This window comes from Myripristis murdjan, chromosome 13 (assembly GCF_902150065.1).
Source record: "Myripristis murdjan chromosome 13, fMyrMur1.1, whole genome shotgun sequence".
Classification (NCBI taxonomy): Eukaryota; Metazoa; Chordata; class Actinopteri; order Holocentriformes; family Holocentridae; genus Myripristis; species Myripristis murdjan.
Window position 1 is genome coordinate 30,760,018 of NC_043992.1, and position 17,712 is coordinate 30,777,729.

Below are 17,712 nucleotides of genomic sequence, written 5' to 3' on the forward strand. Positions count from 1 at the left end.
TGCTTGTCGGCTCTCTGTGTAAATGAATAATTCAGGAACAATGCAGCAAACCCCAAACACATCAGGATGCTGTTGTGAATTCCAATCTGAAATATTATGTTAACATTGGTTCACACTGTTTACTGATCCAGTACATATGAACATACTTTGTATGCTGCATGTTTTCATGGTTTTTCATCCTGTTTTTTTTTTTCTTTACACACACACACACACACACACTCACAAGCACACAGATGGGCAAAAATCCATTATAATGTTATATATTATAAATACATGTCCATCAGATTGATCAAAAATGTAAATGTCAAAAAAAAAAAAAATGTGAAATTGCATGAATAAAAATACAATAATGTGTCAAGGTGTAATTTGGGTTTTTTAATTTTAATTTTTAATTTACTTTTTTTTTTTTTTTACAGTTTTTTTTGAGTGATTATTTGATTATCAAATAGATAAATATGTAGAAAATTTTCTATTGGAAATATTTAATTAATGCAAGAAATGAGAAAGTTTTGTTTAGGCTCTTATAAAATGTAAATAATAATAATAATAATAATAATAAAAAACTGAATGCTGTTCTTGACTAAATAAAGTTACAAAGCGAAACATTCTAGCTGCCCAAACAGTCAGCAGACACACATCTTCAATATGTTCCTCTTATTTTTTTAAACTTTCATTAATGTTACTCTGAGGCAGGCTGGCTTGTTTCAGAAAGACAAAGCAGATCCACCGGGTCGGGGATTCAGGATGGTCCATGTGATGAATGAGCTTGACATTGTCTTGTTTGGCAACATATTTTTCATTTTGCTCTCATCAGAATGAATGCCAAGAGTAGAAAAATCCACATCTGATAACGGGTATGACATCTGATTCTGATCTACTCCAGAAAGTAGATCAGATCAAATCAATCATCAATCAAGTTGATGCAATTTGAGTATTCTCAAAAAAAAAAAAAAATACTGCTACTAAAACTATTTTGATACATATTACATCTTTGTACACTCCACCCAAATAGAAATAACCGAATGCACAAATTAATTCAGTTCATGCTTCCGATGCACTTAATGGAAATAACACCCATCTCAGCACACTCACACACCCAAACACATGCACACACACACACACACACACACACAGATAGAATAATTCATTGGGTTTATGATTGTACAAGCAATTCCAAGGTAGGGTGTGACATTTTTATGCCTATATTTTACACCAATCTAATATGAACAAAGTTTATGTTCAGTGCAGGTCTTTCTGTTGTTTCATATTTCCCACACACACACACACACACACACACACACACACACACACACACACTCCGGACACATAAATCATGTCACCAGTGATCTGGGCTTGCCTCCTCCACTGGATAGCCTTCACACCTTCACACCTTTCTTTCTGTCTCTCTCCCGTCCCCCTGCCTCCCAGCAGCTCTCTGTTGTCACTGCATCTGGCCACTGTTGCACTTTAATCCTGCGGTAATAACACCCCAATCAGAAAAATAAATATACCGCCATTGTATGACACAATCATTTATTTCTTTCGCCTTTGTCTGAGTTTAATTCCATCATTAATGAGCTTAGTAATATGCATGCGTTTCCCGAGGCAGTATGGGTAATGTAGTCCCCAAAGTGTCTCAGTGTAGGTCTGGGCTCCCTGCTCCCTGGCGGAGCGCTAAGGGGATTGGATATGCTCTGCTAATGCTATTAGTGCTTCAGCTGGGGATTACTGTCTCAAAAGGAGAGGGGAAAGGGGCATGAAAAGTAAAAAATCACTATGTTGGAGTGTATGTGTGCAACAGAGATTTGCATGTTTGTTTAGGTGAGTGTGTGTGTGTGTGTGTGTGTGTGTGTGTGAGAGAGAGAGAGAGAGAGAGGGAGGGGAAGAAGCAGAGACGGAAAAAAAAGGTGCTCACAAAAAAAACATTGTACACAAATAAAACTACTAAGTCATCTGCACTAACGCAAAGTGTTGTGTGAGCTGTTTTTTATTTTTTTATTTTTTTATTTTTCATTTGGCTGCTCCAGCACTCCTGGGAGTCGAGTTAATTAGTCCATTAAGCTGGCCACCACCTCTCAGAATCGTTGACTTATTTTTAGCTAAAAGAGAGATAGATTTTGTGATCACTTGTTTTCAAGAAGGCCAGAGTTTAAATATGAGACAGAAATGGAGTGGCAGCGATGGAGAGAGCGCTAGAAATTGCTACTCGAATAGAAGCCGTGTTGTTTTGCTGATAATTTAGAGGTAGAAGTGCTGCTGTAAAAAAAAAAAAAATAGCACATTTAAAATCCACTCAGAGTGACTTTTGCAAAACAGTAACTTTGTCAGGTGAGGTTACAAAAGGAGGAGAGAGCACGGATCAAACCAGATTCTTTTAAAGGTGCATTCTGCTAAACTGCTGAGGGCTGTTTGAAGTGAGGACCCTGTAGACTCAGCTGATAAATGTGGAATTACAGTGATTATAATGGTCGAGTCTACATAGTTCTCAGCGTCAGGCCCACTCACAGATTTTACAGGTTTTTTTTTTTTTTTTTTTTTTCCGATTGCTAACATGCATTGGTCAAAATTAAAGTCCCACTGTCAAATCTCTTCACACAGTCAGTGAAACAGCAGTCTGTGCGGATAAAACTGTGAATCATTTTTCACCGCTTTCACACAAAATGCATTCCATGACCACATTTTCAAAAATCCATGAACTCATTCATAATCCACCACCTGCAAAACACTCTCTATTTGCAGCACCGTTTCTCAAATGCTGGCACGCTGTTTTCTAAAACTGTTAAAAACACATTCAAAACAGAGTGAGGGCAAGTTTCATGCACTTCTGCAGTAACGATATTGGAATATATAGAAAAATCTTAGCAGAGGACAAAGGAGAGGAAGAGATGAGATAAGAGCCACAGTTATTGACCGTGTTGTAAACCACGGTCTGTCTTTTGAGAGAGGCCAGTTTAACCAAATCTGCAGCGTTACACCAATAGCAATATCCCAACAAAACAACAGGTGAGATGATTGAACTACATATTGGAGTACAATACAGCATGTTTACATTTTTTCATCTACTGACATTTTGAAAATATTGATTATTTGGGTTTTTACAGTAGGATCCAAAGGTTGCTTCCCACAGGAGGGAGAAGAATATTTTCTGATGCATAGGAAATTGTGATTGTTAACATGGTGACTGGCAACAGTGCAATAAAACTGCGGGACATTCGGGACACAGTGCTGGAAGACTATATCACTTTTGGGAATGTGAGTACGGTCAACACAACGACAACTGCCAGAGTGCTACAGAAACATAAAACAAGGAAGGTTGCATACTGTGCCTTTTGAGAAAAATGTGAAGATGGAAGCCAGGCAAACTGCACATACATTCATCTTTGTGGATGAAGCTGGATTCAACCTGGCAAAAACACGTCGCAAGGGAGGAAATGTGATTGGACAGAGAGTAACCGTGGACGTCCCGGGACAGAGAGGAGCGAACATCATAGCGTGCGCAGCGCTGTCCAGAGATGGCTCCCCTCATTGGTCCCTACAATACAGAGAGGCTCATTTCTAGTCTGGATGACCTGCATTATCAACGTGAGCCAGCGGAGGAGAGAAGTCAAGAAATTCGCCTCCCTTCGCTGTTGTGTGGCATAATGTGGCGTTCGGGCTTTGTGTTGAGGTCACAGACCAGTTTGCTGCACATCCCTGGATGTCAGTGCTGTTCCTGCCTCCATACCCCCCCTTCCTAAACCCCACAGAGGAGTTTGTCTCTGCATGGAGGTGGAAGGTTTATGACCATCATCCACATGACCACATGTCCTTACTGGATACTGTGAATGCGTGAGTGTGGAGACACTCCTGATTCAAGATGTGATGTCATTTCTACTCTACAGTAGGCCTATGGGTGATACTATACTATACATGCTGTTGATGTTTTTTTTTTTTTTTTTTTTTTTTTTTAATAATTATCATTGCAGCCCTGGAATTTCAGCAATTAGTTTTATTGTGTCAACTTTTTACTTTGCACAGAAAAATAAAAGACATTGAAGCAAATTGCTGCATCTTTGATTCATTCTTGTTACATATACTTTAGTACAACCAGTAGAGCGAAAAGGTGTTATTTATGTGGAAAATCACTGAAAGTTCAAAGATAAAAGTGCTTCACTTATGTGATGCTCCCTGTTGTTAGTGTTTTTTAAAGTCGATGTGTTATGATCGACAGCATATGGTCGAACGAGCGTATATTGAGACATGTATGAAATGTTTTGATGGTTTGAGTAAGTTTTAGAGGTGAGATTTTTTGGCCAAGATGCATTGCTATTAGTAATGCAGATTGTTTTGAAAAAGCGGCTTCAGTATTAACTGATGCTTGCTAACAACTGAAAAAACAACAACTGTATTCTCCTGTTTTCCACACTTATTCTACATTTTTTGCCAGCTGAGCCTAAATCATCCTCCCTTCCATCGAGCATCTGCAGTTCTTCATCATGCTTAATTTACTGGAAATTTGGAAATGACAAAAAGTAGAACCAACAAAGTAGAACCTGATTCCTCTTCCCATCTTTGCTGACTGAGTGCTTTATTGTGAAAGTTTCCACAATCTGTCACTGATCATTTGTTCTCTGTAATGGATGTGATTTAAAACAATATACTCAAGAAAAAAATGTGCTTAAGTGAAAGTAAAACAACTGACTTTAAAGAAACCGGAAAAATGTACAAGTACACAAAAGGGCTACTCAATTACAGTAAGATGAGTAAATGTAATTAATTACTTCCATCTCTGTAGAGGGGTGATCAGTTTGGCCTTCTTCATAGCAGAAGAACCCACAAAAGTGTTATGTGACACGTTCACACAGCAATGTTTAAGTCAAAGCAAAAGTGAAGACAACATGGAAATACCTAGCACTATGGCACAACACATCGTAAATGATATCAAAAACCATACCGCATACGGCATTCCTTATACATTTCTATTCCCATAGACCCCTCTGTCTTCCTCTGGACAGTGTAAGTGATATTACTGAGTGCACAGGAGCTTTGTAGTATGAGAAGCAAGCATACTGTACAGTGTGTCAGACACACTGCCAGAGATCAATACAGGAGGGAAATGAGAATCCTCACCTAAAATACTGAGCACCAACCAGCCATCTGAACAGACATATCCTGCCCTCACACCGAGACAGAGTTTCAGTACATCAGCACTTTTTTCTCACAGGAAAAGTAAAGTGCTGCCTTCTTCTCTGAAGGCCAAGGTGTTGGCGGCTTTATTTATCACCACTGTAAAAGAGCATGTGGAAGACAGGCACAGGGGTAAATATGGGACGCCTAGTGAACACGATCTGCTCAGTCCACCAGGACTTCCCTACATCATACCCTTTTGTTGATCTGCGCTGTGGATTGGTGTAGAAGGCATTTACCCTTCTAATAAAGAATTATGGCATGCTAAGTGGAAGAACTCTCCCTAATCCATAAATATCGCTCGCATCATCTGTTAAATAATTCAAGCTTATCCATATGCATAGTACGTATCAGGGGCTCATATTCGCCATTAGTCATGATATTTTGTGAGGAATTTGTTTGTCCAATCAAACACCAAACCTAGATTTCACATTGCCTGTAGCTTGCTGCGGGTGATCTTTTGAAGAATGCCCCCTCTGCTAAGGCTAACAGTTTGATATTCCCAGTCATATTTCTGAAACAGAAGCATAAACTGAGGGATTAAGTTCAAGTATTTGAGGAATCCTCTGTACATTTCCACAGCACAGCTTTCTCGTCCAGGGGTCTGTTTAGCTTAAAACACAACCGGGCCTGTTTGTGAGTGCATTATGTGTCAGGGGTGTATGTACTGTATATGCATGCTTGTTTGTGTGTGTGCACCCAGCCACATATGTGATTACATGTGTATGTGCTGGGCATCTGGTCTCCCTACCGACCTTTGCAACAGCTTCAGCTGAAGGAGTCCACAGCAGTCAGACAGCCAGCTCAGTTTCGTAATGTTCTCTGGTGGTTCCATTATGCATCTTCGCATAAACATGGTGTGGTCTAGTTTTGTTTATGCACGCATTAACTTCCATAATGGCTAAACAGTTTCATATGTTTGGCAAATGTTGGAGATTGAAGTATTTTCATTCTGGCTGTCTAACTTGAGTGTCTAACTTTAAAAAAAAAATAATAATAAAATAAAAATAAAAAATAAAACCAGTGTGCCTTTTTACCTTGCTGTCCTCAGCCCTTTTATCTCCCCGTCTCAGCATCTCTTCTCCTCCTCCAACCCTGTTTCTTCTGTTCATTGTCTTTCCACAGCTTTCCCCCTCCTTCTCACACATCTACTCTTCTATGTGCTTGTTGCGGTGAGTCAAGAGATTGCCCTTATGAATATTTACCAACAGTGAGTTACCACGGGCAATCTGCTGAGATTTGTTCTTTTCTACCCTGTTTTATGTGTATGCATGTGTATGGCCTTAGAATATCTGAGTGTGTGTATTGGTTTTTAGTGTAAATATTCTGACTCTCCCCTAGGCGGGGTCAGGTATATGGATCAAACCCCAGAGTAACCTATGGCTTCAGGGATGTCAGCATCTCTCCCACATACAGCCCCTGGCCTATCGTGGATTCCCTTATGCAGAAGAGTGGCTTAGCATCCTCAAATTTCTTTCTCATCTGCATCTGGCCCCTGGGCTTTTGAAAGCGAAATGTACTTGAGTGATCATGCTTCTACTCACATTCATCGTACAGTGTAAACTTGACATGCAGGCTGTTTTCACAGCAGTGTTGGGCAAATCACTCAACATACATACCACTGGTTTAACACTTAAACAGTGAGCAGTTTTATGTTGCATGCTGCAGCCCCGGGAAGACACCGCTACAAACAGGCGCGGTTGCAGCAACATTGCACCATTCTGCCTGGATGCTGTTAACAAGCAGTCTTCTGCTATTCAGCGCTTTCAACACTTCGTATTATTGTTCCAGTATTGCTGTAGCGCTCATCTGTGCAACACAGTCAGGCCAGCAGAGCTGAACCAGTTGTCAAGCTCAGAGCAGGGGGAGGGGCTTCTCAGGTTGGTAGATTTGAGAGAAGAGCTTTTAACTTGCCCAAATAAGGGTTACGTGGTGAATGCCTTTACCCAGTTTACACTTATAAATGCAGACTTGTAGAATTACAGCCATAGCACTGGAATGTTGTTTGGTGGCTGGCCTTGTCCTTCCACGGTTGAAAAGTGAAAAGTCCATTTTACACCACTAATGTTTGAACGCAGTATATTTTAAATCATATGTGTTGTATGTTGTAATTGCAGTCCTTGCTTGCTACTCCTGGCTCAGTTATTTGTCGTGATAAAGTGCTGCAGCTTACACCGGGCACTGCATTATGTGCTTTTTTGTATGCGCGGTTTATTTAGTTTGGGTTGCTGGCCTGCTATTTGTGTTTTGGCATCCAGAGTCAGACTTGCCAAACTGCTTTGAGAAATGTTGCTGTGTGCCTCCTTGAACTGCCTGGCCATTAAAGCGGCTGTACTTTCTATTGCATCAGGATCATGTGCTGGATGTTTCCCAGCCTTTCACACCAGACCACTTTTTATTTAAAGGTGACGACAACATTTTGCTATTCTGTTTACTTGTAGCTTACACACACACACACACACACACACACACACACATATATATATATATACACACACACACACACACACACACACACACACACACACACAAGCCATCCCGGTTTGAGCAATAGATTACTGACTAGTATCTCCACTAATCTCTCTTCATGACTGTTAGGTTTACAAGACTGTGATTTCATATCAACTTACTGCAGCTAATATCATGATATGCTATTTGTGGTTTTGCCACAAGCAAAGTGTGAGAGTGTAGAGGTGATGGGTAATCTGTTAGCAAGAAAGCTTGTTCAACCAGCAAAAACTAAAAAATGAATCTAGCTGACAAATACATTTCCTTTTCAATTGTGTATGTCTACAAAAATAAAAAATAAAAGGAAGATAAAGACAGAAATACTTCAGTAACACATGCACACACCCACACAATTTATGTTACTTGTCATCTTTGTCTGTTGTCCTTCTAGTAGGTTCTTGATTGTGTCTTCATTAAAAAAAAGAAAAAGAAAAAGCAAATAATGCATCATTTCATGTTAATTGTTGTACTCACAGAGAGTCATTGGCATAAATAAATCCATAGAGTATATATTGTTAGCATGATACTGAGGAGTCTGTGATGGGCTACATGTGAAGAATTATTAAAAGGAATTCGAGGATATGATTGCACATTCTGTTTGGTGTGAGTCTCTCTCTCTCTCTCCGCGGGAACAGACTGATTATAACGGAGACAGACATCTAACCCCTCACCCATCCCCCTTCATCTCTGAGATAGGGAGGAAGGGAGACGTGTTTAAAAATAAATGGGTAAATATTATTTAGCTGTCAGATGCACCATTTGAAAAGCCTCCTCAACCTGCCACCGCCAACTGGAACTCAAACCTTTAAAAGTGTAGTACTGCTGTTTATACAGATCACACAGAGGAGCTCACTCCTTCGTTTGTGGTTTGAGATGCAACACTGTTTAGACGCTCCATGTAAAATATTTGCGATGCTGTATTGCTCTTGAATCAACAAACCGACCCCTTAGAAATAGTTCTGCCCGGGGTGACGAGATGGGGATGGGTCAAATTCTGGGGTGGGCGTGGTCACGTGGCCGCGGTCGGTTTGGCCTCCTTTACATTGTATTCAGTGTCGATGAACATTAACAGGTAAGAATAAAACACATGAAAGTCAAAACTCAGTACTAAAAAGTGTGGTTTTCACTCATGAACATGAAGTCAGCCGTCTGTCATCAAGACAACAATGCCGCAGCACTACTGTACACAGCTAAAAAAAAAAAACTAGTCTAGTAGTCTAATTCTAGTCTAATTCTTGGGACAGAAGGGACAGAATTCCAGATTCGAGACAACTGCTTTTAATTTGAGTCTGTCCCAAATTTTTCGGGACGTCTGGTGACTCTGTTTATTCCATTAGTCATATAAGAGAGAACACGCAACACATAGAAATAGAAACTTTTCATAGAAGAGACATTTTACATTGACTATTCATGGAAACCTTTAGACTCTACCTGTCTCCATTTCAGCTTCCACCACAGAATTTTGTCTTATTTTGATTTTCCGTTCACTTCCAGGTAGTATGATGCTCTCTAAAACCCGATGTTTCTATCACCTACAGTGATGTGGAAGTCTTTTTCTGTCCAGCCATAAGTACTACTGTAGCAAATAGAGATATATAGTGGAACGTCAACATAAATGTCTGCCATTCTACATCAAACTGTGTTGTTTTCATTCTGCAACTACCCTCCAGTGGTACTGTAACTCTCTCAGATGTTGTAGCTGAACGAATACTGTAATGCACAAGTCTAATCACTCAAACTGCTGCTTTATCACCTTTCTTTACAGCCTCTGATGACTGAGATGTAGGGCTGGGTGATATGGGCAAAATCAAATATCCCAATATCTGTGACTTAAATCTGTGACTATATCTGTGACTTATGTGTGCATGTTTTTTTCTTTTTTATGCTGTGTAGGCAGTGCATTTTACATTATTTTATTCTATTTAAATTATAATTGTATTATTTTATTTTATTTTATTTTATTATTTTATTATTTTATATTATTATTATTATTATTATTATTATTACATTTTATCTTATTTTATTTGATCTTATCTTATTTTATCGTGTTATCCTATTGTGTATTTTACCTTTTTATTCTGCTTCTACTGTGTTATCATGTGGTGTTTTATCTTGTTGTGCGGCACTTTGGAAAACCTTGTGTTTGTTAAAATTGTGCTATATAAATAAAGTGGATTGGATTGGATTGGACTTAAAACCTCATTATTAATATTGTGATGGTAGTGTAGGGATGGCACAAAATATTTACACACGAGATTTTGGATAAAGAATCATTAATAATATCAGATCAGATCAATAGGAAGAGTCCATGAAGTTCAGAAAATCCCTTTATTTTAATGCAGCCTTTAGAAAAAGGAACCGACAACATTTATGTCATATCGCACTATATTGATATCCAAAATCCCACATGGTGACTAGTTTCATATAAAGATGTTAATATAATGATGGTATATTATTCGGCCCTACTGGGAAGGTAACAAAACGGGAATTTTCTGAACAAGTCCTCTGTAGTGGTGCAGCAGTAGTGCAGCAAACACAGTAAAATGTAAAGCTATAATGACTGTCACTATAAATATCCCTGTAAAAAACACCTTTAGCATATAGGTGTACTCTCAAAAATCAAACCCAAATGAGTTTAAGTCTGAGGGTAGTAATAATTACAGGAGCTGTTCCACCACCATCATTATGCACAAGCCTAATCAATGGTCATTGTGCTTGGGGGGAGCTGCGATGTTGTTAATGAATAGTTTCAATGAACAGCGACCTGTGTGTGTATGTGTGTGTATGTGTGTGTGCGCATGCGTGTGTGCAAGTGGTTAGTGTTAATGTCTTTAATGAATAGATGTGGCACACAGAGCCTGTGGACACCTGCTGTTGCCATTAGTCCCAGAGAGCAGACTAATCACCCCGGCTCTCTAATGTGAGCAGGTCGTTCAGTGTCCCTCAAACTCAAGGACCCTTCATTATATTAAGTATAAGAACACGAGGTGATGATGTATGCTTGTTCAGATATACACTCTTGTGAAATCTCTGTTAAGAAGTCCACCGTGATGACATAACACAGTTTTTCTCGACACAGCGACATCTATAGCTGCACTTTTACCTTCATGGTATTCTCCTCAGGCTTCAAGAATAAAGAAGAGGAACAAGTTTTCTCATACTAGCAATAGCTTGTTTGTACAGCACTGTAAACAGTGTTGCAAGGTGCTTCAGTAGATACAGGTAAATCAAAGCCAAAACACATACCATGAATAAAAACACAGCAATAGGAACTATGAAAGTAAAATAATACAAGAAATGCAATCCTAATGCATGAAAGAAATTACATAAAACAGCCAAACCGAACCAAAAAAAAAAAAAAAAAAAGTATACCAAGTCAATGGTGACCATGACTGAAGCTTCTGGACCTTTTTGCCTGTTAATGGTGCTGTTAGATTAATTTTCTGAATACTGCACAATATACAAACACATCATTCCTCAAACATCCATATAATTTGACAAACTGGCATCTGAGACCTAACAACCTGTTGTCCTGGTGGTGCTGCTGAGGTGAGCAATTTATGTTTATAATTTAAAATGCAGGCCCTCTGCGTCATTCCCCCAGTTTTCACCCAAAGGGGGCCAGCAGAAGCTTAGAAACCACAAGACGGATGGACAGACAGATGGACAGATGGACCAAGAAATGGAGCCCAACACATAGTCCCATCCCAAGTCTTCAATTGTGGGGGACAGTAACAACCTGAGACCCATAAAACAAGAACGTTAAAGTGAAATCAAATCATATCAAGGCATAAAAGCCCTGCCCAAGGTACAACACAAAATAAAAGTAGATAAAAGTTAATAGTGAAAGAGTGATGACAAGGATAAAAGCCGAAGGCGTCTAGAAGCAGCTTTAGGGAAAGGCCGCAGCATAAAAAATGATTTAAAAGAAGACATTGTATTGTAGATACTATTTTAGCACCTCTGCACATTTATACAAACACAGTACCACCTGTTGAGCCCCTCTGTATTTTGTCTCGCCCTTTCCCTTCCTTCACCTAGCTCACTGATGAAATCATCCCAACAGGATTTCCAACCTGTAACAACCATTATCCCTGTGTTGTACCTGTTCCCATGGCTACGGTGCTGGGAAGACAGGTAACAAGACTGTGGGAGATGTAGTTTGTTTTCCTTGGTGGCTGATTGTTTCACAGGTGGCATGGCAGAATCCCTGATGTAGATCAAGGAGTGGATGTGCAGCATGCAGTATGGTTTTATTGACCTGGGGACGATGAGGATTCTTGGAGAGTGAAATTGGGATTGGGAGGGGGATGGGGGAGTGAAAGATTAAGAGACAGAGGCGAGGGAGGGAGAGGGGGTGGGATGACAGCTGGGCGAGTGAAGGATTGAGCGATAGGGATTGCCACTGCGATGGTTGCGCAGTAAGACTCAGCTGTGAGCTGCTGATTTGTCGGGCCTGAAGGAGAGCCATGGCCTTCCACCCACTCTGTCGCCATGGGAGATGCTGGAGAGGAGATCTCCTCTCCTTTTTTTCCCTTGCCTTTAGCCTCTGTCATTCTATCTCCTTTACCCTCTCGCTCCTATCTCTTTCTCCCTCTCTATCTCTCTGTATCACCTCACTGAATCGCACCGACAGCAGCCTTTAGGAGGGCGAATTGCTATGAAAATTAAAATAATTTCATCAGAGGGTGCAGCATGCGTGTGTGTCTGTCTGTGAGCCTTTCAGATGGTCAGTCAGTCGGTGTGTAGCTCCCTTGTTAGTAAATGGGTGTTATCAAAGGGCTGCAGGCCTTAGTGCACTGGCAGTGGCAATAGAGAGGAGGACAGAAACCACAGAGAGGAACTATAGTCTGCTTCCAGGAACCAGCAAGGGCCACCACATCAACACACAAGTGTGCATGTCCACACTCACGGGGGGACACACACAAACACACATACATATGCACTCTCTCTCTCTCTCTAACACACACACACACACACACACACACACACACACACACACACACACACACACACATACACACACCTCCCTCTCTTTATCTCTGAAGGCAGAAGCAACAGTTAGGGCTCACGTGACCACAGGAGGAGTTGCTTCTCATTTCTGCATTGCCTGTTAGCTCAGGCTCAAAATGAACATTAAATTGGAGAAGTAAAGAGACAAGTGGAGTGAATGTAATTTGTATTTTTTTTTTTTTTTGTTCTTCTCTATTTCACTATTTAAACACAATTCACTGAGAGAGCCTGAAGAGTGAGAGGAGGGAGAGGTGGAGGGAGGCTGTTGCCACGGCAACCCTAGCCGCGGCGGTCGTCATCATAAGGCTTCTTCTGCATTGTATGTGTGTGTGTGTGTGTGTGTGTGTGTGTGTGTGTGTGTGTGTGTGTGTGTGGACACAGTGCATGTGTTCACCCTCCTCTCTCCAGACAGGAGGAGAGGACATCCCCCTCTAACACTGTGCCAACAGAGAGAGAAAAGGAGAGAGACACAGAGGAAGAGAGGGAGGGAGAGTGCGAGAGGGAGAGAGAGAGAGAGGGAGAGAGAGAGAGAGAGAGAGAGAGAGAGAGTGAAAACCCATAATGCACTGCACGGTGCAGGGCTGAAGTCGTGCAGATTCATCAGTTCCTGTTCGTAGGGATTGTGTGTGAGCACACACACACACACACTCACACAGCCAGACCAAGCTCAAGAGAGACGCACAGATAAACAGGCAGGTAAGGCAGCCTTTCACTCTGTCTGGACGGTTATTGGCTTCATATGATGCTTTATGTGTCTGTTTTTCTGTCTGCTACTCCCTGTGAGAGCACGAGAGGGGAGAGCTCCTCTATTCTGACGACACGGTGTCATTAATATTTGACATACCGACAACTTCCCTGCCTGTTGCTAGTGATTGCTGACATATTTTATACACGGAAATGTATGAATTTGGGATTTTTTGAAAACAAGGACATATATTTGGAAAGGAGCTTTGTAATGGCTATTTTGCATGTGGGATATCTGTGATAGTTTGTATAAAAGACAAATTGAGTCACAGACTCAGTTTTTGCCTCTCCCAGCTCATGCAAGTATCCATGAAAAATTTGAATATTTTGTGGAGGTTTTTGCATGCAGCAACGTAGGTGTGTTGGCGTGCACAGTTTGACTTTTGGGAAATAATTAGAAAGCATAATATTCACTTCCCAAAGCTGTCTCGCTCTTCTACACTGGATACAATACATACAGTAACATCTGTGTTACTGGGTAATAAAAGAAAAATGATACAGTATCTATTGGCACTTATAAAAAATTGTACAGTGTACAAAAGGTTTCATTTCAAAACATGTTTATACTTGTGTTTGCACCAATATTTATATCAAACATCTCTAATATCTAAAACATAACACAGTACAAAACTGATCCATCTTAATTTTTACTTTAATGCTTAAAACAGTTAAAGGGTAATTTTGGGATCAAATATAACTCCAAAGCGTTACACATTCTTAAAAATCTCCATTGTTGACATGTCCAGATCTTGGGCTAAGTGACAGCAGGGTAAGCTGATTGGCAAAAACATGGTTTCTACATTAGAGTTCATTCGCGGTTTAACGGTCAGCCAGTCTTGTGATCATATCTGTTGCACCAGAGACACAGACAGGCCAGCAAGCCTATTGCAGCAACACAGGGCAAGAGCCTTTCAACTTTTTCAGCCTGTGACTCAAATGGGAAATTTTACTTTCTTCACCCTGGGAGTCCATCATGAAATCATGCTGCTGCTCTGTCATGCGGACACCCAGCCGAGTCAAAAATGAGGGAGCAAAATAAACCACATGGCGGGCTGTTCAAAGTGAAACTGGATGATTATGGCTAAGTATGAGGTTTGTCCTGCAGTAAACAAAACCTGTTTAATTCCAAATGGACATTGTTTAAACACAATCATCACTACTAATCCCTAAATTAAATTTAAGTTGTATTGTGTTACAATCACCTTTATTACGTAAATGAAAAATAGCTGATTTACTGAAATAGCTTTCACCTTTGGGCGGTATGTATTATGAGGACTTGGGAAGCTGTTTATGCTGAACACTGTAACGGACTATGCAAAGAGCTTTGCAGCTCGGGGAATAAAATGCAAAGAAGCAATATCGTAGATCAAACAAAAAAAAAAAAAAATCCTTTGAATATTCAGTTGTCTCCATTCAGCGCTGATAGAGCACCACTTCTATCAACTCTTCCCTGCAGAAATCCATCTGTCAAAACCAACTCAAAATGGAGAGGCTCTTCTTTTTCATTATGATTCCTTTCATTAAGAGCCCCCTTTCGCTATCTGTGTTGTTGCCCGATAGAGTTATCCACCAGAGACCTATTTATTAAAAGGACTGAGAGTAGCATCTATATCTCTGCCTCTGCTCAGTAATAATTCAGTGGTGGTGTTCTGGAGACTCAAAGCTGCCTGATAAGAGTGAATGTGTGTGCGTATGTGTGTGTGTGTGTACTTGATTGTGTTTGTGTTTTAGTGGGCTTAAGATGGAGAAGATAGATACGGAAAGAAATTGAGAGTAGAATGCATGGGTGTGGAGTACTTTGGGGAAAAGTTGCCGGGAAAAAAAAAAAAAAAAAAATGGTGTTTCATTGGTTTGTAACGCCCTTTGTAGCGGGTCAAGGAAAATCATGGGAATAGATCCAACGAGGCTCTGAATAGTAGTAGCCATCCATCCTTTCTCTGCTATTTCTGGGGCGTGAGGAGCTTCCTGAGCAGTGGTCAGTCACATATTCCACTGCCGGTCTGCTGCAGAGATCTGTTCCTCCAGATTTCTGAATTTTCCGCTGTTGTGTGGTGAAGTCACATCTCGGTCCGAAATGTGTTGCCACCAGTCCACAGAATGGCTCCTGCAGAGAGGAAAGACACATAGTCGGCGTGCAAGATCATGGCGGTTTTTAACATATTGAAAACACTGTCCCCCGCTATTGTCTGACGATGATCCCTTTAACGATTTGACCTCAGCTACTCAACGGCTGAACAAAGAGGCCTGTTATGACTGTTGAAAACCTCTTAGACACACACTGGCTCGGCCTGCTGGATTTTCCATTTGCTAAGATCTATGAGGTTCTCCCGTCGATATTCTTTGCTGTCTGTCCAGCCTGGCTCTGCTTAGCAGCACGGATCAAAGCTGATATATGGAGTCAGATGTCCTTGTCTCTAACTTCAGCTCCTCCTCTCTCTTTCCTGCCCTTTTCTTGATTCTTTTTTTTTTTCTCCCTCATTCCTGTCTGTAATGGTCTGGAACACAAGGGACACATGTTCATGGTTTTGTGGCCTCGTTTTGATATCATCAGAATGAGGCAGGCTGCGAAGCGGGCAGAGCCCAGAGAACTCTGGCTTGTATTAGAAAGCAGCAGCGCCTCAAAATGCCTTTTCATTCCTTTCTCTGTGCAGTCATCAGGACAGCGGCGAGCAGGAGCGTTAGTGTTCAGCGAGCTCTGCTCTGTCTACCTGCCCCAAACCTTTCTCCTATTCCTACTTTCTCCATCACTGTGTGTTTCTCTGTACATGACACTGACCTTTAGACTAGACTCACTGATATGACCCATGTGGGAAAGCATTTGACCTGTTGAAGTGTCCATGAGCAAGACACTGAAACTGCAGTGGCTCAAGGAGTGCTGCTCTGTAGCTGACCTCTGCGCTCTGAGCTCCCTGGAGGGAAGCGAGTGCAAAGAAACTTTACCCAGAGGGATCAATAAAGGATTGCACACATACAGTCCACACACACACACACACACACACACACACAAATCTTTTTTTTTTTTTTTACTAGAAAATTGTGTTATTCTGTACCCTGCATTTCTATAGGTCATTTCTAAGAAACATAGCATTGCACATACCAGTGTTAATTCTGACACACATTTTGGATTTAGTCTAGTCCTGCTCTTTTGTCTGAGTTTGAGGAATGTGAGTTATAGTCACAATTTAATAGTTTCATTTAATTTGGCTAAGGCACTGTATAGTTGCTTAAAAAACAAAAACAAACAAACAAACAAAAAAACTGAGTGTCATCTTAATTTAGTAATTTTAGTAATTTAGAAACTGGGTCATTTACCCTTCAACAGTCACAGATTTGCTAAGATTTGCGAGTCTACTGTATATTTAGTGATGGAGTATGAGGAAATTTTGTTTTGTTTTGTTTTGTTACATTGTGGTCAGCCTTCATTGAAAGGAACTTACTTTTTATTTCATTTTATTTTCAGAGTGTTTTCATCATCATCATCATCATCATCATTAGCTTGAAAAAAAAAAAAAAAAGGGGCATCTGACGAATATTTTGGTCACTCAATTAACTAACTAAATTACCACTGGCACACGGGTGAACAGCACTGTGCACACAACCTTCTACCTTTTCCAGCTAAACCCAAAGATGACGGCAGGGCCTTTTTTGGGCACAGGACAGGGACTTGCCAGCTCCAAAACTGAAATTCCATATTACCGGCGTCTGTAGTGCATTGCTTTGGCTCTGTGAATGAACGATAAATATTTATAGAAGCTTAAGCTAAACATTCACACTTAGAGCAGCGCAGAGATCCATCATAGGAGCTTTGTAGGGCAAGCCACGGGCCTCTGCTCGATCAACACCTTTCTCATACACACATGCACGCGCGCACACACATACACACTCACACACGTACACCTACACACCGTTACACCCACACACAAATACAAACCAATACACTGATACATTCCAAACACCCTGATACATTGTAGCCACAATCAGTGGTTTGGTTCTGAGTCACTTGGTAACACCCACCTGACACATACACACACACACACACACACATACACACACAGACATGCACACACCTGGCGTGCCGTTTGATGGAGTTAGACACCATGGCAACAGAGCTGTGACTCTTGCTGTCCTGTGAGTGGACTGAAGCTGTGGAGGTGGGAGGAGATAGCTACTGGCTAGTGCTGCTACTTAAGTGAAGCTATTATTATTCTCAGTCTCTCTCTCTTTCCCTGCTTTTCTTTCACTTTTCCTTACTGCTCCGTGCATTCCTTTTTTCTTTTGCTT

The 17,712-nt window shown here is 40.8% G+C and overlaps 1 protein-coding gene across 1 annotated transcript in view; it reads left to right on the forward strand.

The window, feature by feature from the left end:
• The first annotated feature begins 13,276 nt into the window (after positions 1 to 13,276).
• The window catches only part of LOC115370121 (muscleblind-like protein 1), an 80,037-nt gene continuing 75,601 nt past the window's right edge, over positions 13,277 to 17,712 (forward strand). Inside the window, exon 1 of the mRNA XM_030066978.1 lies at positions 13,277 to 13,383. The gene's annotated coding sequence lies outside the window, so the exon portion shown is untranslated. The remainder of the gene's footprint in view (positions 13,384 to 17,712) is intronic.